Here is a 24,085-nt window from a genome sequence, read left to right on the forward strand (position 1 = left end):
CAAAATACATTTTAAAAAGTACAAAAACTTCTGCAAAAATGATTCCACTCACCATTTATGCATGGAATATACACATGCTTATAGGCAAGATGAAATCCAGTAGACCTGAAAGAAGAACAGTGCTTATCGTTAGAGAACTCAGCAAGTTTTGCATTCAAATAGCAGCCCTCAGTGAAATAAGGTGGACAAATGAAGACCTGCTTACTGAAGTCAGAGCAGGATATGTATTTATCCAGAGGGATTGTAGGAGTGAAGCTGGCATAGGTTTCATAATCTAAAAAAATCTAGTCAACAATATTGTTTGCTTCCCAAAAGGAGTGAAGGACAGGTTCTTGACAATGAGATTGCCCTTTCTAGAAAGTATCATACCACCTTTATCAACATGTATGTTCACACTGTGATGAATCCTGATGAGGTCAAAGAATAATTTTGAAGACCTGGAGACCATCACCAAATACACCAAAGAGTACAAGAACAAACAATAAATTTGATATTCTGAGAATACCAGATTAGATACAGATTATCAGATAGAGCAGCAAGTACTTGGGAGGAATGAAATTGGAAGCAATAACAACAATGGTCACTTATTAATAAAGATTTGTGTGACTCATGACCTTCTCACCACCAACATTGTCTTCCATTTATCCAAATTCAAGAAAACTTTAAGGATGCATCCTTAAACCTGCACTGGCATTTAACAGACTATGGTTTTGTAAGGAGAAGAGACAGACAGGATGTGAGAGTAACAAGGGGGATGGATGTGTGGCACAGAGTGCTGGACTGATCATAGATATCTTGTCCAAACCAAACATTCACATTCAACAACACTTAATGATTATAGCAGATTACTACTTACAACACTTCTCCATGGGGAATAGTTATTACTTGTTGCTAACTTGGAGAGAAAACTGAACGAACAAACAGTTGCTAACAGTGGAATAGACAAGGAGTGGTCAGCTTCCAGAAATCTTAGTATAGCACCACATTTACTCATCTGCTTGAGAACATTTGCAAATGTCAAGGTTGATTTGACAAAAATGATGCAGAAGTTCAGAAGTAGCTAAACAAAAAATGAGAACTTCATAGATTTAGCAGCAGAATAGTTCATCCATCTCTAAGAAGATATTTAACTCCTTCAAAAGTACAGTGCAAACAAAGCTTAGAGATGCAGAATTCATGGCTCAGTAAGAAGGCTGGTGAAATTCAGTTTTATACTAATAGCAAAAAATCCAAATTGTTTATATGGTGCTCTGAAGGCTATTTATAGGTCAAAGACTTATGGTCTATCTTAACTACTTAGTGCTGATAGAGTCACATTGATTAGTGATAAGGAAGTACTTAATCCTTATTTTCCATAGCATTCTCAACAGATCATCATCAATCAATGTGGAAGTCATTTAGGTTGAATTCATTCCCTCTCTAAGCAAACTTCTAACTAAAAAGGTTTTAAAGGCCATTAGTGGACTCTCATGTGGCAAAGCACTTGGTACTTATTCAATTCCAACTGAAATTTGCAATACAGGGGGCCCATTGTTCATGCAAAAACTTACAGAAATCTGAGTTGTATGGCAAGAGGAGTCATCTCCCAGCAGTTCAAGCCTACCTCCATTGTCCATCTCCAAAAAAGGAAAGGAAAACAAGTGTCCTGTGTTAATCACAGGATGAGGAATTCTCTCTCTTTACTCATTCAGTAATGAGTCCTTGCCAAAGTCCTTAATTGGTAGATCCTCCACCTGGACGATAGTCATTTATGTGAGAACCAATGTTGCCTCAGAAAGGACCGAGGAATAGTTAATATAGTGTTTGCTGCACAGGAGAAATGCCAGAAATAAAATAGAGATTTATACACAATGTTTATTGATCTGATTAAGGTCTTTGATATTGTAAGTTGTGAGGGCTTGCAGAAGATCGTGATAAAATTTAGTTGACCAGAAACATTCATCAGTATTACATGCTAATTCCATGATGTTATGTTTGCACAGATTCTGGCTAATGGACAATGCCCTTGAGCTTTCCTAGGCTCCAGTGGAGTGAAGCAGGGCTGTGAGCACGCCTCCATGCTTTTTTGCATGATGTTTTCAATGATGTTATCAGCCTCCTTCAACAAGGACAAAAATAGCATTAAAGCCAGCTACCTCAATGGTGATAACTTATCATTTATCCAAGACTAAAGTGGAGGAAAAGTTGGTGTGCAACTTTGTGTTTGTAGATAATTGTGCACTCAATACAACCTCTGAGGCAGAGACGCAACAGAGTATGGATTGATTCTCTGCTGCTTGGACTAATTTTTGCCTGACAATTAACAACATGAAAAAAGATGTTCTCCATCAGTCAACACCACATCATCCATATGAAACCATCAGCTGCAACCAAAGCAGAAACTTTAAATGCTGCAGGATAAGTTCACTTAACTTGGTGGCATACTTTCCTGGGATTTCCACATGGATGATGAGGTTGATACACACATTTCCAGAGCTAGCTCAGTGGTTGAGAGGCTCTGAAGGAAAGTATGGGACAGGAGAAGTTTTCAGCTGTTGATCAAACTGATGATCTATAGATCTGTTGTGTTGACCTCATTGTCATATGCCTGTGAAACCTGGACAGTGTACCAGTACTGGTAGTTTAATTGCTTCCAATTGAATTGTTTTAGGAAGATTCTGAAGATCACCTGTTGTGATAAGGTGCTGGACACTGAGGCCCTTTCTTCAGCTGAACTTTCAAGCTCTATTGCAGAGAACACAAGTCGATGAACTGGCCACATTGTTCAAATGCCAAATATTTGTTTGCCTAAAAGACTTTCACAAAGCAATTGCTCACATGGTGATCAGAAGAAGTGATTCAAAGCACCTCAAGGTCTTTTTGAAGAATGATGGAATTGATTGCCTCATATGGAAGACAATGGCAAAGGAGCATGGTATGCCCTCATCAAAGAAGGTGCTATGCTCTATAAGAAAAACAGTATTGCCATAGCTCAAGAGAAATATGAGATACACAAATTAAAACATCTCCTTACCAAATGTTTATATGGGCTATTTGTGTTTTGGGAAAGCCTTCTGAGTTTATATTGGTCTGATCAACCATAGTCAGACACAGTGTACCTTGACCCCAACATAGTGGTGTTATTTTGGTCCTCTTTGAGTATAGATAATGATTATGTAAAATTGGGACAATAATTTCTGTAGTACTTATTTCATAGGGTAATTGTGAAGCTCGAATGAAAAAATGAATATGAAGTGATTTTGTAAACTTTATAGTGCTGTTGTTCAGTCATTTCAATCATGTTTGACTCTTCATGACTCAATTTGGGATTTTCTTGGCAAAGATACTCAAGTGGTTTGCTATTTTCCTTCCATAGCTCATTTTACAGATGAGAAAACCACTGTAGAGTCAAAGTTAGTGTCTGAGGACTGATTTGAAATAGGAAGCTAAGCCTGAGTCCATTCTGGGTACACTATCCATTGTATCACCTCATTGCCCCCTTAGAATGTTATGTGCCAATTATTATTGAAAAGCTGTGTAGCTGAACTAGGTGTGACTTTCAACTATTCATTTCACTTTTGTAGACATCGGGAGTCTTGTCAATATTTTCAGAATTATATAAAAAGATAGGATCATACCAAATTAGCAATTCTCAAAATATGGTTTGGGTCTACTTAGGGAATCCCTGAGAACTGTTTGGGAATCTGTGCAGTCAAAACTGCTTTCTTAATAACAGTAAGATGCTTTACAAGAGGTAGCTAGGTAGAATCTGGCTAGAATCTGGGGCCTGGAGTCAAATAGACCTGAGTTCAAATTCTGCTGCAGACACTTATTAGCTATTTGACCCTGGACAAATAATTCTGATCACTTCAAGTTTCTCATCTGTAAAATGAGGATAATAATAATTGTAAATATGAAATGAAATACTAGTTGTAAAGTCTTAGCACTGTGATGGCACTATGTAAATATTTATTATTTTTATTATCATTACCTTGAATATGATGTATCAATTGCTATAACCCACATAAATAAAGACTCTTTGAGGGGAAGTGTTTTCAATAATTTTTAAAAGTGTAAAAGCAAAGGAATCCTAAGATCAGAACATTTAAGATACTCTGGACTGGATAATCTTTAATGTATAAAAGGCATTATGGTGTAGTGGTTAGAGAACTGGCCTTAGAGTTGGGAAAATGTGGGTTAAAGGCCTTCCTCTGACATCATGGCTAATTGGCACTACTAATAAGGAGTTCACATTAATATTGTGCTTTACAGTTTTCAAAACCCTTTACATGCAATATCTTATTTGTTCCTTATAGAAATCTTTTGTGACAAGAGTTATAATCCCCATTTTCAGATGAGGAAGCTGAGGTAGAGACAGATTCAGAGGTATAATTTGGTCAAAAGATTGTTTTTTTCCTTTAAATAAATCTTTCCTATCTATTTCATTTGAAATCATAACATCACACGATCCTGCTCCTGGCTCTGTCTCCACCTAGGATAATGACCTTGGACAATTCATGGAATCTTTCTAAGGCTGTTATTTTATTTGTTAATGGAGAAAACAACATGAGGCTGACTTCATTTAGAGGAATGCTCTGAGGATCAGAAGAGAGAAAAGACTACTTCAAAAGTAAAATGAATATACAAATGTGAAATGTTTTTATATAAGATATGTTAGTCTGCTAATATGTAATATATTATGTATCCTAAGTCTTGGTTATTTTTAAAATTATATTTGCTTGAATTATGGCATGAACCAGGAGTCATCTATGTCTGTATTCTAAGGTGCAACCTGGCCAAGGATTCTGAGATTCATCATTATCACATTCACAGCTAGGTGTGTGTGTGTGTGTGTGTGTGTGTGTGTGTGTGTGTGTGTGTGTGTGTGTGTGTGTGTGTGTGTGTGTATGTCTTTGGCCATCACAAAAATGTTTTCCTGTCCTTTGTGGGCTTTGTACTTCTTCAGTGATGGCAGCAGAGAATATGAAAAAAAAAAAACAGTGAGTAATAAGATTCACAAACTTTTACATTAAACTGTAAGAAGCAATAAGGGGAAAGTAGAAGCTTATAGAAAGTTAACCATATACTCTAAATAAGATAATTAATTTAAGGATGAAACTGGAATGAGAATAGCAAATAGACAAAAAATAGAAAAGGTGTGTCAGAGTCTCTATAACAAATTACTTTTTGATAGATTTCAACAACAAATTATAAAAGAAATGAAAATTTCACCAAAAACAAATTAGACAGAAAAAGCAATTGCACTAGACTAAATCTATACAGTGGTTGTTCATAGTGGAAGTGAAAATTTTGAGAGTACTGAAGAATTGATTCTTGAAATTTAACTGAAATGTTTACAAAAAAATTCAGAAAAAAGCATAGACTTTGTTCATAAAATATATGAAAACAACCATAATTATCAACCTCTATGCCTGCTTTTCTATATTTACAAAATCTTTTTTTTTGGAGTATAACATAAAAAGATTTTTGATAAAGTCCATCTGATTGGAGGACAGAATGAAAGACTCCTCTCAGAACAATTAAGGATGGCACCCAGGTCATCCATCTCATTTACCACTACATTACTTTGAATTTCTCCATCATACATTAATGACTGGGCCTTTCCCTTCCCCAACCCCCATTTTCCAGCTTTTTAACTTCTTTTTATGTATTGTCTTTTCCATAAGACTGCAAGTTCCTTGAGAGCAGGGACTGTCTTTCTTTTTTATATTTTTATCTGCATTGCTTAGCACATAGTACGCTCTTAATAAATGTTATTGTTTAACTGATTCACTGATAATACAAGGAAAAGAATAGTTGAACTTTTACACAAGACAGTTTATAATAGATATATCCTCACAATGACAAAAGTAACTGAAAGATGAAGAAAATGCAAGGTCCTCCTACTTATCATTTGCTGACTATAAAAAGTATTTAGTTCAATTGAGCAATGTACCATCTAATGGTGCTCCTCTGTTGAATATGTGTGAGTGTGTGTGTGTGTGTGTGTGTGTGTGTGTGTGTGTATGTGTGAATGTCAAAATTACACAATATTCATTGGAAGATAAGAACAGAAATAAGTTTGTACAGCCATTCTTAATTAGTATCAAGTGAGTCATAAAACAAGGAGACATATGCTGGCCAAACATGTTCACTACTGTCATGGAGGTTGTCCAAGCACAACTTTCAAATGGAAAAAAAACTCCCTATAGATAGTAAGATCCTCCAGATGATCTTATTTGCACATGACATTGTACAGATTGTGGCAACAGAAATATAAGCTCCCTTAATTTGCAAAACTGTTTCACATTATATCTTTGTGACTTTTCCACCTAGCACAGTACTTTGCATTTTAGTGTTAAATAAATAATTGTGCATTAAATTGAGTCCCTGGAAGCTTATAGAACCTCCTCAGTGAGATACTTAACTATCCATACTTAAAACAAACAAAAACCCCAAAACCAAATAGATGAAGAATACTTCTTGTATACACTGTATATGCAGGTATATGCCCATGGATACATGTGTTTATATACATGTGTATGTATATATATATATATATATATAATATATAAATACATACATACATATACATATCTGTGTATATATAGATCTTGGACTGATGTTGTGAATGGGTAATGGCCTGGGATCAGAGTTAAATAGAAGAGAGTCAGGTAGATAGGGAATATTATATAGTATAAATACTATAGGTAAATTGTAGAGTATCTTTTTATTTTTTCATATTAGTACAATAGTCATGATGTAAAAGTAAACACAATCCCTCCGCAAAGAAAGAGAAACTCCAAGAAAAATAAAGTGAGAGTAAAAAAAGTCTGCTTCAGTCTTTATTCAGTCTGCATATCAAATCTGTCTTTGGAATGGATTGTATTTTTTTATTATAAGTCCATCAGAGAAACTGCCTCAAAATTTTTTTTTCCACAACTGCTATCACTAGATGTATTTCCCTCTATCCTATTCCTGCCTACACCCGTTTATTCTCTTCTCTCTCTCTCTCTCTCTCTCTCTCTCTCTCTCTCTCTCTCTCTCCTTTCTCCCTGTCCCTCTTTCATGATCTTATCCTCACTTACCATCTTCCCTCTCTTCTAGCACCTACACCCCCTTCCCCTCCCCCATCCCCTTTCTCCCACCCATTTCCTCCTTTTTTTTCCTCTAGGGGAAGATAGATTTCTATTACCCAATTGAGTGTGTATGTTATTTTCAATCTGAATCACTTCCAATGAGAGTGAAGGATCACTCACTCCCTCTTACCTCCCCTCTTCCATTCCATTGCAAAGGCTTTTTCTTGCCTCTTTTAATGTGAAATAATTTAACCCATTCTACATCTCCTTTTCCTTTTGTCCAGCACATTTCTTTTTTGCCCATTAACCCCATCTTTATAATATATTATGCCTTCATATTAAGCTCTCTCCTGTGCCTTGTTTATATTTGCTCCTTCTAATTGCCCTAATAAATGTGAAAGTTCATATGAGTTATCAGTATCATCTTCCCATGCATCAATACAAGTAGTTCAATAACATTAAATCCCTCATAATTTACCCTTCCCTACCATCCTCTCTCTGCTCCACCTGAATCCTGTACTTGAAGATCAAACTTTCTGTTCAGCTCTGGTCATTTCAACAGGAAAGTTTGAAAGTTCCCAATTTCATTGAATATCCATCTTTTCACCTGATAGAGTATATTCAGCTTTGTTGTAAAACTGGTTCTCAGTTGTAATCCAAGCTCTTTTTACATTCCAAAAAATCACATTCCAAACACTTTGAACCTTTAATGTAGAAGCTCTTAAATCTTGTGTTATCTTGACTGTAGCTTCTTTCTGACTCCTTGTAATATTTTCTCCTTGACTTGGGAGTTCTGGAATTTGGCTATAATATTCTTGGGAGTTTTCATTTTGGAATTTGAGGAAGAGATCAGTGGATTCCCTCAACTTCTATTTTATCCTCTTCTGCTAGGATATCAGGGCAGTTTTCCCAGATTATTTCTTGAAAAAATGAAGTCTGGGCTCTTTTTCTATTCATGACTTTCAGATAATCCAATAAATTTTAAATTATCTCTTCTGGATCTGTTTTTCAGGAGGTGTTTTTCCAGTGAGACACTTCACATTTTCTCCTAATATTTCATTCTTTTGGTTTTGGTTTGATATTTTTACAAAGTCATCAGTTTCCTTTAGTTTCATTCTACATTTGAATTCTACGTTCTACATTCTACATTATTTTCTTCAGAGAGTTTTTGTATTTCCTTTTCCATCTGGCCAATTCTATTTACAAGGTATTCTTCTCTTCACTGACCTTTTGGACTGCTTTTCCCATTTTACTTAAATTGATGTTATTTTCTTCAGCAATTTTTTTTGTAACTCCTTCATGATGCTGCTGACTTGATTTTAAGATTTGCCTGCATTGTTCTCATTTTCATTTCCAGCTTTTTCTCCACACCTTTACTTGATTTTCAATCCCTTTTTTGAATTCTTCCATAGCCTGAGACCAATTCATATTTTTGTTGGAGGTTTTTGATTAAAAAAAAAAACTTTGACTTTGTTATCTCCTGAGTGTGTATTTTAATCCTCCTTAGGGTCAATTGTTTATGGTCTGATTTTTTTCTTCTGTTGTTTGGTCATTTACCCAGCCTATGACTTTATTTTAAGTCTTTGTTAAGGAGGGAACTTTGCTTGGGTGGGGAACACACTGTCCCAAGTTTTTGAGGGTACAAAAACTTGAATGCTAACCAAAAAGAGTAATGACAGGCTCATTACAATGAGATTGCCACTTCCAGGAAAACACCATGCTACATTAACAGCATCTATACCCCCACCATGATGAACACTTGATAAAGTTAAAGAAAAATTTTATGAAGACCTGAAGACCTTTATTATCAATGTACAAAAGAGGACAAGCTTATAATTCTGGATGACCTTAATGATAGAGTAGCTTCAGGTTACCAGACAAAGCAAGGAGTCCTTGAGAGGAATGGAGCTGGAAACAGCAACAGCGATGGTCACCTACTACTGAAGACTTACCCATCTCATGACCTTTTCATCACAAACAGTCTTCCATTTATATAAGTGCAATAAAACTTCCTGGATGCACCTTTGTAGCAAATGTTGGCATCTAATAGCCTATGTGATTGTAAGGAGAAGAGATGGACAGTATGTACAAGTCACAAAGGCAATGTATGGTACAGAGAGCTGGACTGATCACAGACTCATCATCTCTAAGCTAAAAACATTCACATTCAATCAAACTGGCAGCCCCAAGGCAAAATGAATACTAGAAGAGTTAATGTCAAGAGATTAGAGTGTCTCTCTGAGCAGGAACAGTTTGTTGCTAACTTGGAGGGAAAACTGAGCCAATTTGCACAGTTGGCAACAGTGGATTAGAAAATGAATGAATGGCTTTCAGAGATCTGATGTACACACTGCATTTGCTCATCTGGGCCAGCACACTTGCAAACACCAAGACCAGTTTGATGAAAATGAAGGGGAAATACAGAAACTGCTAAATGAAAAAGTGAGAACTCCACAGGGTTTGCCAGTGGATAATTCATTCATTTTTTGGAAGATAGCATTTAATTCCATCAAAAATAAAGTATAAGTGAAGCTTAGAGAAATGCAGGACTCCTGACTCAGAAAGGAGGCATATGAAATTCAATTTTATGCAGACAGTAACAAACCAAAATGCTTTTATGATGCCCTGAAGGTTATTTATGGGCCAAAGACATATGGTGCATCTTAATTATTCAGTGCTGATGTATCCACATTGATTAATGATAGGGACATGATCATAGAGAGAGATAGGCTGAAAACTTCCATTATATTTTTAATAGACCATCATCTATCAATGCAGAAGCCATTGACCATTTACCTCAAGTTGAAGTAAATAAGTCCCTAGCTGAAGTTCCAACTGAAGAAGAAGTTTTGGTTGCCATTAGGCTCCTTTCAAGTGGGAAAGCATCTGGTGCTGAATCTATTCCAACTGAGATCTACAAAGTGGGGAGTCCATTGCTCATCCAAAAACTGACTGAAATTTTCCAGGTTATATGGCATGAAGAGGTTATCCCTCAAGAATTCAAGGATGATTACATCACCCAGTTCTAAAAGGGTATTTTCCTGTGACACTTTTAGTCACTGCTGTTATTATTCTTGGGTTTTTTTAGGTTTTTGCTAGGCAATGGGGTTAAGTGGCTTGCCCAAGGCCACACAGCTAGGTAATTATTAAGTGTCTGAGACCAGATTTGAGCCCAGGTACTCCTGACTCCAGGGCCGGTGCTTTATCCACTACGCCACCTAGCCGCCCCTAACAATTCTTAAAATAGAAGATAGATATAATTCTAGCCTCTCTCTCTTTGAAGAAAACAGAGGGACTATCCTTTGGTTCCAACCTCCTGCTAGGAATCAGTGTCTTTTAAAAAAGGGGGGTAGTGGCTAGGTGCTACAATGGATAGTGCACTAGTCCTGGAGTCAGGAGTACCTGAGTTCAAATCTAGCCTCAGACAATTAATAATTGTCTAGCTGTGTGACCTTGGGCAAGTCACTTAATCCCATTGCCTTGCAAAAAAACAAAAATAAAAAAATTTCAAAAAATTTCTCTAAAAAAAGTGGTAGGAGGGGCGGCTAGGTGGTGCAGTGGATCCAGCCCTGGAGTCAGGAGTACCTGGGTTCAAATCTGGTCTCAGACACTTAATAATTACCTAGCTGTGTGGCCTTGGGCAAGCCACTTAACCCCATTTGCCTTGCAAAAACCTAAAAAAGTGGTAGGAAATAGAGGGGAAGAGAGAAGAAACTCTAGAGATATTATTCTTGTCTCTATTTGATTCACATCTAGCCAGGTCTATGTGAACATGCCCTATGCAGTCAAAAGAACAGGGTACCCATAAACATGCACATATGCACCAACAAAAAGAAAATGGTATCTGAACTGGAGTACTGACTTAAATATTTTGGTCAACATTTTTTAGGTGGTGATCAATCAAAGATGTTTTCAGTACAACCAAATGTTCTTTTTTATTGACTTTTTAAAAAAAAATTAAAATGCTTTATTTATTTATTTATTTATTTTCCAAATACATATGATAGTTTTCAACAATTTTTTTCAAGGTTTTGAGTTTTACATTTTCCTAGTTCTTTTCCTTCTCTTCCCTCCTCCCTCTGACAGAAAGCAATCTAGTAAGGCTCTTCATGTAAAACCATGCTAAACATAGACCCATATTAATCATGTTTTGAAAGAAGAATCAAATACAGAATAAAAAATAAAAATGATATAATACATAAGACAATTTTTAAAAATTGAAGGTAGTAAACTTTGGTCTCTAAGCTCCACAGCTTCTTCTCTAGTTATGAATGATAATTTCCATGGCAAATCTTTTAGAATTGTCTTTGATTTTTGCTCTGCTGAAATGAACAATCCCATCATAGTTGATCATCATCCAATGTTGTTAGTTGTATGATGTTCTAGTTTTGTTCACTTCACTCAGCATCAGTTCATGCAAGTCTTTCAAGGTTATTCAGAAGTCTAATGCCTCATGATTTCTTATAGAACAATTGTGTTCCATCATGTTCATATATTACAATTTGGTCAGCTATCCCCTCAATTTCTAATTTTATGTTTCTACGGAAAAAGTTGTTATAAATATTTTTTCTCTATGTCCACCAAATGTTCTTGAGGGTGGATACTTCTATATGTGAAGAATTTTTGAATTGTTGATCAAAGTTTCCTATATTCTCAGAAAAATCATGGTGTCTGGTGAAATGCTTTGTGAATATCTGCTATAGTATCCTAATGTGGAAGCTCCAGATGTTACTCATTTAGAAGACAAAGTAAAGCAAGACTAGCTAGTCCCCTGTCCTCAAATTAAAAATATGCTAGGAATTCAGTTATTTAGTGTAATTAGATTATATAACTTATTTGAGCTTTAATTCTGATCCTTTATTATGTCTGGTATCTAGTTTTGACTGACATGCTAGTTGTGAACTTTTGATTTTGCCTATTATCTTGGTCCCAATATTGCATGTTATTTCTTATTTTGGATGAGTTTGGACATAATCCTGACACCAGCCATCTTTTTTACTCTTATAATTTGGTCCTTCCATCTGGTTCTTCAGACTTTTGTTCAACTTCCATAGGGAGTGCCTCTTGACACTAAACTCCTGTAGTTTTCAATCTGTACCACTGAGGACTTTTAGTCTTAATATAACAGGACTAAGGGGGTACACGATTTAAATATCTATTTTTACATTGTATATTCCCCTCTAAGGACAAAGATACTTAAATTATCCATAAATTCTTTTATAAAGAACTGCTCTGCTATATTCATCATTACAGTGGTCATAGTGAAATTTCATATAGTCTTCCTATTCACCATTACTCCATCATGTCCTCCATGAGTTTGTACAGGCATTAGATATGGGGGGGGATAGAGAAGGGATTTCATGTAGACTGCTCCTTCAAAATAGCAACATTCAATTTCAAAATCTGGGGCAAATTAACTCATCAGGTCCTTTATTGTTTGCATTCACTATCTAAGCCTGCCACCTCTAATCTATTCCCATTATGGTGGTTTAATCAATCTTTGTCATTCAACTTTAGGTATAAGCTGCATATTCACACTATTTTTCCCAAGCTTTCAACCTTATTTTAGCATATCTAATTCATCTCCATTCTGTTTTTCACTAATATAGCCATCTTCTAACCTGTTTCACTATGCTTTTTTGAAACCTATACTCTATTTTCAAGATATTCCTTCTGCCCTCTCTCTTTAAGTGAAACCTATCTTCATATAACTGTGCAGAATATTACTATTCCTTGCAGCTCACTTTCTTGGAAGTCATGGCAACTGTCTTCTTAAGGGTCAGGAGAAGTGATTAATGTGACCCTTGATCCTCACTTTTACTTGCAGAATATTCTTCTATATGAATCTTATTAAATCTTATCATGATGGATATTCAAACTTTATACTTATCACTTTATTTTCCATTCATCTTCTTGCCACCCAACTTGTTGTATGGATCACAGACCATGGCCTAGATGTGGGTATGGGTAGGGAAGCTTTTTCTACAAAGGGTTACCTGGATATTTATAACATTATTCATAGGCTATATTTGGTCAAACATTTAATTAATTCACCCTTAAAAGGCTCCTAGATTTATTGACTTTCTAGTCCCAACTGTGATTACATTGGCAATATCACATCAATACAGCCCATGGACCATAGACTCTCTGCCCCTGGCTTAAAGGATTTAATCTTTTGAGATACAGAATTTCTGTCCAGGGGACCGTAAAGTTCCAATTTATTATTGCCTTATTTATAGCTCACTCTATAGGGCTAGTTACCACAGTTATGTTCTAATTGACTTCTCTGTTTTCTTGACCACTTCCATACACTTGATGACCACTCCATAAGTTTCCACTACTGAAATCACTCGGCTGCACAGTTAATGAGTCCAATATAATCAGTTCTTTTTTAAATTCTGATGTATATATATATATATATATATATATATATATATATATATGAAAAGAGAGAGAGAGACCCTATATACATGCTGAAATTCTCCTATTTCAGCCTGATACTTCTCAATTTCAAAATACAATTGCTCCACAAAAATGAGTCATTTATCTAGACTCTTTCCTATACCAAAACCCAATTTATTTTCCTTACCTAAATAAATATGATGGAAAATCCCAGTGAAAAAAGTATATTCATAACCTTTATATCACTCCTAGCTAGTGTCTTCTCTCTGTCTTTGTCTTTTCTTTCTATCTTTCACTCCCTCCTTCTTCCTCCCTGTCCACAACTTAGGAACAGAGTCTAACTTTAACATAAAGCTCAAAATCAAGAAATAGACTGGGAAAATGAGAAAACAACAAGAAAAGAACTCAATCATAAAAATGTTACTATGGGGGTGGCTAGGTGGTGTAGTGGATAAAGCACCAGCCCTGAAGTCAGGAGTACCTGGGTTCAAATCAGGTCTCAGACACTTAATAATTACCTAGCTGTGTGGCCTTGAGCAAGCCACTTAACCCCATTTGCCTTGAAAAAAAAACCTAAAAAAATGTTACTATGTTGGAAGGAAAGATCAAGATGCAAAATGAGAAGACAATAATGTAAAAATAGCTACAAGCAAAGATCAAAGAAGAAATGTGAATTGGATACAAGGCCAACAAGAATCCTAAAGAACTAAAAAATAATTTTAGTAATCAAATAAGAGAGATTGGGAAAAGAAATGAGAATGATGAAAGTAATTTGCAAAAAAGATAATTAATAATTGTCTGAAAGACAAAGGATATAGCATCCCAACTAAGAATAATCTACTATGAAAAATCAAATATAATCTTTTAAGGGGGAAATGATAAACTTTATAACATTCCTAATGAAAAAACAAGAAATCAATAGAAAATTTGACTTTAAATATGAGACTCAAGACACATATAAAGGAAAACATGAAACAGAAATCAAGAAAAGCTTAATAAAATTAATATGATTACATTTCTATTTGGGAAGATGATTCATGTAACTCCAAAGAACATTATCCTTTTTTAGAGCAGTTAGAAATCCAGAGCAGTTAGAAATCTCCCAGAGATCATGATAAGATGATCTGAAAAAAACAAATAGGTAAGATATTGGGGAAAAGGGTAAGGAGTAAGAAATTGGGGGAAATGGTGGGGGGGAAGAAGCTGATAATGCTTGAACCCCCCTTTTATCTGATCAAATTAAAAAAGATAAGTATATATTCACACTCTATTGAATATAGAAATCTATCCTTCCCAATAGGGATAAGAGAAATAGGGAGTTATAACTGAAAGGGGAGGTGAATTAAAGGAGATAGTGATCAGAAGCAAAACAAACTTTTTGAGGAGGGATGAAGTAAAAAGAGAAAGAGAAGAATAAACAGAAGAGAATAGGATGAAGGGTAAAATAAAGTAATCACAACTGAATATGAAAGGGATGAATTTCATAAAACAGAAGCAGATAGCAGAATGGATTAAAAAAAGAAGAATTTTGTAATATATTATTTACAAGAAACTTCTTCAAACAGAGAGACAAGGGCAGAGATCAAAACAAGGGGATGAAGCAGAAGCTATTATGCTTCAACTGAAGTTAAAAAAAGACAGTGGTAGTAATCATGACCTTAAACAAAGCACAGCAAAAGTAAATCTAATTAAAAGAGGTAAGCAGAGAAACTACATCTTGCTGAAAGGCACCATAGACAATAAAGTAATCTCAATTCTAAAAACACATGCATCAAATGTCATACCACCCAAATTATTAAAGGAAAAGTTAAATAAATTATGTAAGGAAACAGACAGTAAAACTATATTAGTAAAAGATCTCAACATCCCCCTCAGAGCTAGATACAAATGTATTTTAAAACCTAAACCAGGGAGAACAAAATACAGAAAGAAAACTATATACCAATTTCCTTAATGAATATTTATGCAAATATTTTAAATAAAATGCTTATAAGGCGATTATAACAATATATAACAAAGATCATACCATATGACCAGGTGGGACTTATGTCAAGAATGCAAGTGCTAATTCAACATTAGACAGACTATAAGGATGTTGATCATATCAATAACAAAAACAACCAAAATACACAATTACATCTATATATATAGAAATAAAATTTTTGACAAAATACAATACTCTTTGCTATGAAAAACAATGGAAAGCTCAGGAATGAATGGAGCCTTTTTTAAAAATGATAAATATAATTCATTTAAAACCAAGAGCAAAATATTATTTGTAATAGAGATATATTAGAAACTTTTCCAACAAGACCGAGAGTGAAGAAAGAATGTCCATTATCACCACTATTATTCAATGTTCACAAGGTATCACAATAAGGCAATAAAAAGTAATTAAATAAGTTATTAAATTAATTAATAAATCAATGAAGAATAATTAAATAAAAATGGGCAATAGGGAAACAAGACTCTCACTCTTTACAGATGATCTGATGATGTACTTAGAGAACACTAGAGTCAACTAAAAAACTAGCTGAAACAAAAACTTAAGCAAAGTTATAGGATATAAAATAAAACTACATAAATCATTATCAGCATTTCTAACCATATATATATATATATATATATAGACATATATGTATGTACATATTTATAAGCTTATAAGCATATATAACTAACAAAGCCAGTAGGAAGAAATAGAGAAATTTGTCTTAAAATCATTGCAGACAATATAAAATCCTTGGAATTCTACCTGCCACAATAAACCTAAGGAGTATATTAACAAAATTATTATTTTAAATTCAATTTTATTTATTTTTTGTTACAATTTATGTTCAAAACTGTCCCTTTTTCTCATTCCACCCCACTCTGCATAAGAGAAGGGTACCATCTGATGCAGATTTATGAATAATATATGTAAAACATACTATGAATATTTTTATTTAACGTTTTTCCCTGAAATTGAATAGTAACTTCCTTTGTAGATATTTTTGGCTGATTTGAGTGTTTAATAGTACTCAGAATAACTTGGTGGTTTACAATCATTCTGCAAATAATATTGCTGTTACTTTATATATTGGTTTTGCTTACTTTTTTATTAATTTATGTATGAATAAAATTATAAAACATTTTTCATGCAAATAAAGACAGAATTGGAGAACTATTTATTCCTCATGAGTAAGCCAAGACAATATAATAAAAATAACAATTCTATATGAATTCATTTTCTTATTCACTACCATACTAAAATACCAAAGAATAATAATGAAATTCATCTACTAATGAAATAATAACAAAAAGGTCAAGAATATCAAGTAATCCATGAAAAAAAATATGAAGGAAGAAAACCTATCACTACTGGATTTCAAACTGTATTACAAAGTAATAATCATTAGAGCAATCTGTTACTGACTCAAAAGCAAAGTGGCAGACTAGTGGAATAGATTAGGTATGCAATACACAGTTGTAAATGACAATTGCTTAATAAACACAAAGATCCAAAGTTTGGGGACAAGAATTCATTATTTGGCAAAAATTTCCAGAAAAACTAGAAAACAGTTTGGTAGAAACTGAACATAGACCAACATCTTACAACATATATCAAAACAAGATAAAATATGTAAATGATTTAGACATAAATAGTAGATACCATAAGCAAATTAGGGAAGCATGGAATAATTTGCCCATCAGATCTACAGCTATTGGAATAGTTTATGATCAAACAAGAGACAGAGGGGATTACAGGGAGATAAATGGAAAATTTCAGGATAATACCTGAAATAGAAAAGATTTACACAAACAAAACCAAATGCAGCTAAAATTAGAAGGAAAACAGGAAATTGAGGACATTTTTTTTACAGCAAGTTTCCCTGAGAAAGGTCTCATTTCTCAAATACATATGGAATGAGCCAAATGTATAAAAGTAACTGCTAAACATTCAAAGGATATGAACAGGAATGAGAAGAAATCAAACATAATATTTATGAAAAATATTTTAAATCACTCTTGATTTGATATATATATATATATATATATATATATATATATATAAATTAAACAACTCTGAGATACTACTTCACTACTACCAAATAGTTAAAAAGATAAAAAAGAAAAATAAATGTTAGAGGGAGGTATGGAAAACAGGTATACTAATGTACTGCTGGTGGAATTGTAAACTGGTCCAAACCATTGTAGAAAACTATTTTGAACCATGCCCAAAAGGATACTAAGTTCTGCATACCATTTGACCCAATTGTACTACTTGTAGCCTATATCATAAAGAGATCACAGAAAAGAGAAAATGCTCTAAATGCACAAAATATTTATAGTAGCCAGGTGACAGAGTTGGAAGTGAAAGGGATGCTATCAATTGACAATTGGTTGGACAAGTTGTGTGAAAGATGGTGATGCACTACTATTGTGTTATTAGAAATGATAAAGAAAATGATAAAGAAAAATTGGGGTATACTTACATGAACTGATGCAAAGTAAAATGAGCAGAATCAGGAAAACACTGTATACAGTAACAGCAATATTATAAGCAGCTAGGTGGCACAGTGAATAAAGCACTGGCCTTGGATTCTGGAGGATAGGAGTTCAAATGTGGCATTAGACACTTGCCATTTACTAGCTACGTAAACTTGGACAAGTCACATAACCCTGATTAACTCGAATCCAGGGCCATCTTCAGTCATCCTGATTCTTATCTGGCCACTGGACCCAGATGACTCTGGAGGAGAAAATAAGGTTGGTGACTTTTCACAGCATCATCCTCACTCAAATCCAATTCACATGCTTGTCATGGAATCACCTTCCTGATGCTGTGGTCTTCTTAGAAAATGAAGGGCAGGGGCAGCTAGGTGGCATAGTGGATAAAGCACCGGCCTTGGAGTCAGGAGTATCTGGGTTCAAATCTGGTCTCAGACACTTAATAATTACCTAGCTGTGTGGCCTTGGGCAAGCCACTTAACCCCATTTGCCTTGTAAAAACCTAAGAAAATAATGAAGGGCAAAAAAACTAATACTAATATTATAATGATGACCAAAAGACTTATGACAAAAAATACTATCCATCTTCAGAGAGAGAATTTATGAACTTAACATTTATAATTGATATCATATTGCTTGCCTTTTCAATAAGTGGGGGAGTGTCTGAAGAAGGGAAAGAATTAAGAACTTAAAATTTTTTGAAAATAATATTAAAAATAAAAAAAATCCTTCTACTTAAACATTTTAAAAATTCATATAAAATTTTTAAAGAGGTGTTTTTCCCATATAAACTAAAACTTACAATAATGCCAACATTACAGCATGAAATTGAATATCATAAAGGAGTTTGTCTTAGATTCTTTCCTAGTTTTATAACCCCCCAAAGTATGAGGCCTCATTGTAATATGGTATCTTATATAGACCTTCCTTTATAAACCCCTGGAGAACAATGCATTAGGAAATCTTGAAATATGAGTTCCCTTCAGCATCTAATACTACAGTTTTAGTTCCTATCTGATAATTGTTCAAATAACAAAAGCATCAACATAAAGACATACATGGAAAGGAACAGATCATTGTATTATAAATGTAAAATATTGATCCATGTTACTGAATGAATTCCATTATTAATAGGCCCCAAATGAAATGTTCAATACATGTTGCTGGGTTTTAGAGATAGAAAAGTCCTAGGAGTAGAGCAAATGCAAAAGAAGTCAGTGAAAGGATGCCTAAAGATTTTTATTCATCAATTAAGAACTGTTACGATCATTTGGTGGACATTATGGATTTTCTCTGGGTTTCTGGAAGAATAGAAAAAAGAAAAAGAGCAAAGGAAGCAAGGAAGGAAGGGGAGACTGGGAAAAGGGGGAAAGGGAAGGGGCTAAGATGATAATGAGAGAAGGAAGGAAGGCTAGCTAACTGAAAAATCTATCTCCATTTTGTCCTCAGATCAGCACAGTCTCCCTTGAATACACAATGATGTACATTTTTAAGGTGGGTTATTTAAGTTTAGCAAAAATCTAATTCTTAGCCCAAACCTAAAGTGTAGCTTGTAGTACACATATTTTTGCCTCTCTTCTCACACTAAACATAGAGCTAATTTTAAACTTTAGATTTAAAAATGACAAAAAATGTTTTTTTTAAAAAAGTCTAGTAACAACTAGATAGATACTAACATCAAAATAGCTGATGAGGGTAACACCTCATCAATTTGAAGTGTTTTCTCAATTGGCAAAGTGATTAGATGCCATCAGTTAGAGGAACATTTCAACCTCATTTTTTGCCATCAAAGCCTTTCTGAATTTAGTGCTACAAGCAGAGCTTAAACTTAATGTCCTCCTCATAATGCTTTCATGTAATTCAAACAACCCAATTTTGTCCAAACTAAATTTAAAAATAAATTGCATTTGAAGTTCAAACATTGATAGTTTTAACTGAAAAGAATGTGATTTGTCACACTGGATCAAACCAGTAACAGAGAGTCAAATATATTTATAAAATGCCATACTTTCTCAAATTGGAGCAAGGAAGGATCCAAAAAAAAGGCAGAAAAGAAGGTTCCTGCTCTTTAAAGGCTTGGTAAAAGAATCAGACTAGATTGGGTGAGGTGCAATGGTTCTTTTAATATTAACTAGATAGATAACCTACAGACCAGTGACATTTACAAAGGAACTTATAGATGTGTGTGTATAGTGTTTTATTCCTACCCCAATTCATCATATAAGGCTAGATGTCTTGACTAAATAAATCAACAAATCAAAAGTAAGCTAGGTGTGAATAAACTCTTAATCAATCTGAAAGGATCATGTATTTGGGGTCCTTGACTGAAAACGACGATACCACATGATAAAAATATCTTGTGATGAATCATTAACTTGCCATGGGGCTATATTGGAAGCCCCATAGAGTAGTGATTCCTCTTCCTTCCTCCCTCCCTCATTCCCTCCCTCCCTCCCTTCCTCCTCTCTCCTCTTTGTCTCCATGTCTCTTTCTATCTCTATCTATCTGTATGTCTTTCCCTCTGTGTGTGTTTCTGTCTCTGTCTCTGTGTCTGTGTCTGGACCTGTCTCTGTCTCTCTCTCTCTTATTCTATCTTCTCTCCCTCTCCCTCTCTCTCTATTTCTCCCACTTTCCTTTTCCCTCTCACTCCACCAGATTACAGAAGGTTAGAGACTTGGAATAGCAGTGTCTCCAGCACCATCTGCCTCAAAAGCTGAATGACACACTGAGGACAAATTAGACAAACTAATGAAAAACAAGTTTAGAACTCTGCAAAGGCAGAGATTCTTGCAGCAGAGATGCACCAACAGGGAACATCATAACAACTCAATTAACCAGAACCTGTGGGTTAACCTGTTAGATACATGTGTTCTCTAAGTTTGAGGTCATTCTGCCTGGAGAATTTATATGTTGGTTTTGTTTTGGGGGTTTTTTTTTTAGTTTTTTTTTTGCAAGGCAAATGGGGTTAAAGTGGCTTGCCCAAGGCCACGCAGCTAGGTAATTATTAAGTGTCTGAGACTGGGCTTGAACTCAGGTACTCCTGACTCCAGGGCCAGTGCTTTATCCACTATGCCACCTAGCTGCCCCAAGAATTTATATGTTCAATGGGAGAGTAGAACCCCAATTTGGAATGGATGGTTTTGCAACAATTTTTCTATTCCTACTTAATAAATATTCTTCCTTAAAACTAGTTAACTCCTGCTGATAATCAATGGGAATCATGAGTAATAATACTCAAAAGTCTTACACTCCCCCAGTACTACTCCAAAAACCCTGAGAAGATGTCAGGCTCTCTCTGGGGACCTGGATTTCCAAGATCAGTGGATGTTGGGAAAGTTGCTTTTTAGGGGTTGTCAGACATTGACAGAAATAGTGAGGGGATTCAAAGTAATAAGATTGAGTTAATAAGTACAAGAAGACTTCATGGGGGGTGGTGAAGCTTAAGGTAGATGTTAAAGGGATGGTGAACAAGAAAGGTGACTTTGGTAGAAAACTTTCTTGGTTCTTGTCTTTCCTTATCAAAGAAGAAAAAAATGACATCACTATGTTTGGGACAAATTACAATGTGTCCCACTGTGGCTGATCTGATAAATATGAGCTCAAAGTGCTCTACCACAGGTTGGGCTCAAATAGTCCATGTGAATACTTGGGGTGGGTACTCTAAACTTATGGACATCAAATTTCCTTTGAACTGTTTCAATTCTGCCCTTCTCATAGAGTGTAGCACCCTCAGTGATGAGGACATGCCATGCTAGGCGGTCCTGGACCAGTGTATCCCATGCTGTACAATCAATTCTAAAGTTCTTCAATGAGACCTTCAGGGTGTCTCCATATTGCTTCTTCCTCTTCTTCTTCTTCTTCTTCTTTCTTTTTTTCTTTCTTCTTTCTTCTTCCTCTTCCTCTTCTTCTTCCTCTTCTTCTTCTTCCTCCTCCTCTTCTTCTTCTTCTTCCTCCTCTTCTTTTTTATAAATATTTTATTTGTTTTCCATTATATAGTAGTTTCTATCTATCATTTTTGTAAGGTTTTGAATTTTACAATTTCCCTCCAACCTCCTTTCCCCCCCACAGAAAACAGAAAACAATCTGATAATCCTTATATTGTTTCCATGCTATACATTGATCAAAATTGAATGTGTTGAGAGAAAAATCATATCCTTGAGGGAAAAATAAAATACTAGAAATAGCAAAATTATGTAGTACACAAGACAACTTTTTTAAATGAAGGTAGTAGTCTTTGGTCTTTGTTTTAACTCCATAGTTCTTTCTCTGGATACAAATGGCATTCTCCATCACAGACACCCTAAAATTGACCCTGATTATTGCACTGATGGAATAAGAAAGTCCAGTAAGGTTGATCATCACCCCCATGTTGCTGTTAGCATGTACAATGTTATTCTGGTTCTGGTCATCTTGCTCCACATCAGTTCATGCAAATCTTTCCAGGCTTCTCTGAAATCCTATCCCTTCTGCTTTCCAATAGAACAATGGTGTTCCATAACGTACGTATACCACAATTTGTTCAGTCATTCCCCAATTGATAAACAATTCACTCAATTTCCAGTTCTTTGCTACCACAAATAGATGCTGTGAATATTTTTGTACAAGAGATGTTTTTTTCCTTTTTTATGATCTCTTTAGGGTAGTATCACTTCTTCTAACCCCCTTGTGAGCTCTTGCCCTGTGTGAGTTCTCCATAAAATAGTTTTTTTTGGCAAGGTATATCTGACATCCTAACAACATGTCCAGCCCATTGTAGCTGCATTCTTTGTAGTAATGTTGGAATGCTAGGCAGTTTAGTTCAAGAAAGGACCTCAGTGTCTGTTATCTTCTCCTGCCACATGATCTTCAGAATTTTCCTAAAGACAATTTAGATGGGAAGTGATTTAGTTTCCTGACATGGCAATGTTAGACTGTCCAGGTTTCACAAGCATAGAGCAATGAGGTCAGCACAACAGCTAAACCTTCAGTTTGGTAGTCAGCCTAATACCTCATCTTTCCCAACACTATCTTTTGAAGGTTCCCACATACTGAGCAAGCTATGGCAATGCAAGTGTCAACCTTGATTACCAAGATAAGTGAATTTGTCCACACTAAACTTCTCCATTTACTGTAATCATTGGTTCCACATATAGATGGTGTGATGGTGGCTGTTGGAGCACCTGTGTTTACTTAGTGTTCATTGTTAGACCAAAATTAGCACAAGAAGCAGAGAATTGATCCAGCTTCAGAGTCTGCATTGAGTGCACAATCATCTGCAGTCAGAAGAATATGTACCAACACTCCCTCCACTTTGATCTTGGCTTGTAGCCTTTTCAAGTTAAAGAATTTGCTGTCAGTGCAGTAGCTGACCTTGAGACCATGTTCATCCTTATAGAAAGCATTTGATAACATGACTGAAATCATCATGCTAAAAAATATGGCAGCAAGGACTCATCCTTGTTTTACTCTATTGGTGACTAGAAAATCTTGAGAGGAATGTCCATTATCTAGAACCTGAGTATGCATACCATCATGAAACTGATATATACAATACTGATAAACTTCTCCAGACAACCAAATTTTGACATAATTTTCCATAAACTATCACAAATTACAGTATCAAAGGCCTTCATCAGACGTACAAATGTTATATACAAACTTCTGTTCTGCTTCTGGCATTTTCCCCAGAGTTATCAGGGAGCAAATATATCTACTGTTCCTCTGCCCTTTCTGAAGCCACAGTGGCCCTCAGGAAGGTAACCAACTTCTAAGTGAAGAATCAGAAGATTGAGAAGGATTTTGGCATTATCAGCATTGTCTAAAAAAAGAAAGACCCCTGTGATGGTCACAGAACAATCTATTCCCTTTACCTTTATAGAGATGGATAAGGGAAGCATCCTTAAATTCTTGAGGGATAACTTCTTCATGCCATGTAACCTGGAAAATTTCAGTCAGTTTATGGATGAGCAATGGACCCCTATCTTGGATCTCAGTTGGGATAGAATCAGAACCAGGTGCTTTGCCACTTGAAAGGATCCCAATGGTATTCAAAACCTCTTCTTTAGTTGGAACTTCAGCTAGGGACTAGTTGACTTCAACTTAAGTAAAATGGTCAATGACTTCTGCATTGATGGATGATGGCCTGTTAAGAACATTAT

Source organism: Macrotis lagotis, chromosome 5, assembly GCF_037893015.1.
Source record: "Macrotis lagotis isolate mMagLag1 chromosome 5, bilby.v1.9.chrom.fasta, whole genome shotgun sequence".
NCBI lineage: Eukaryota > Metazoa > Chordata > Mammalia > Peramelemorphia > Peramelidae > Macrotis > Macrotis lagotis.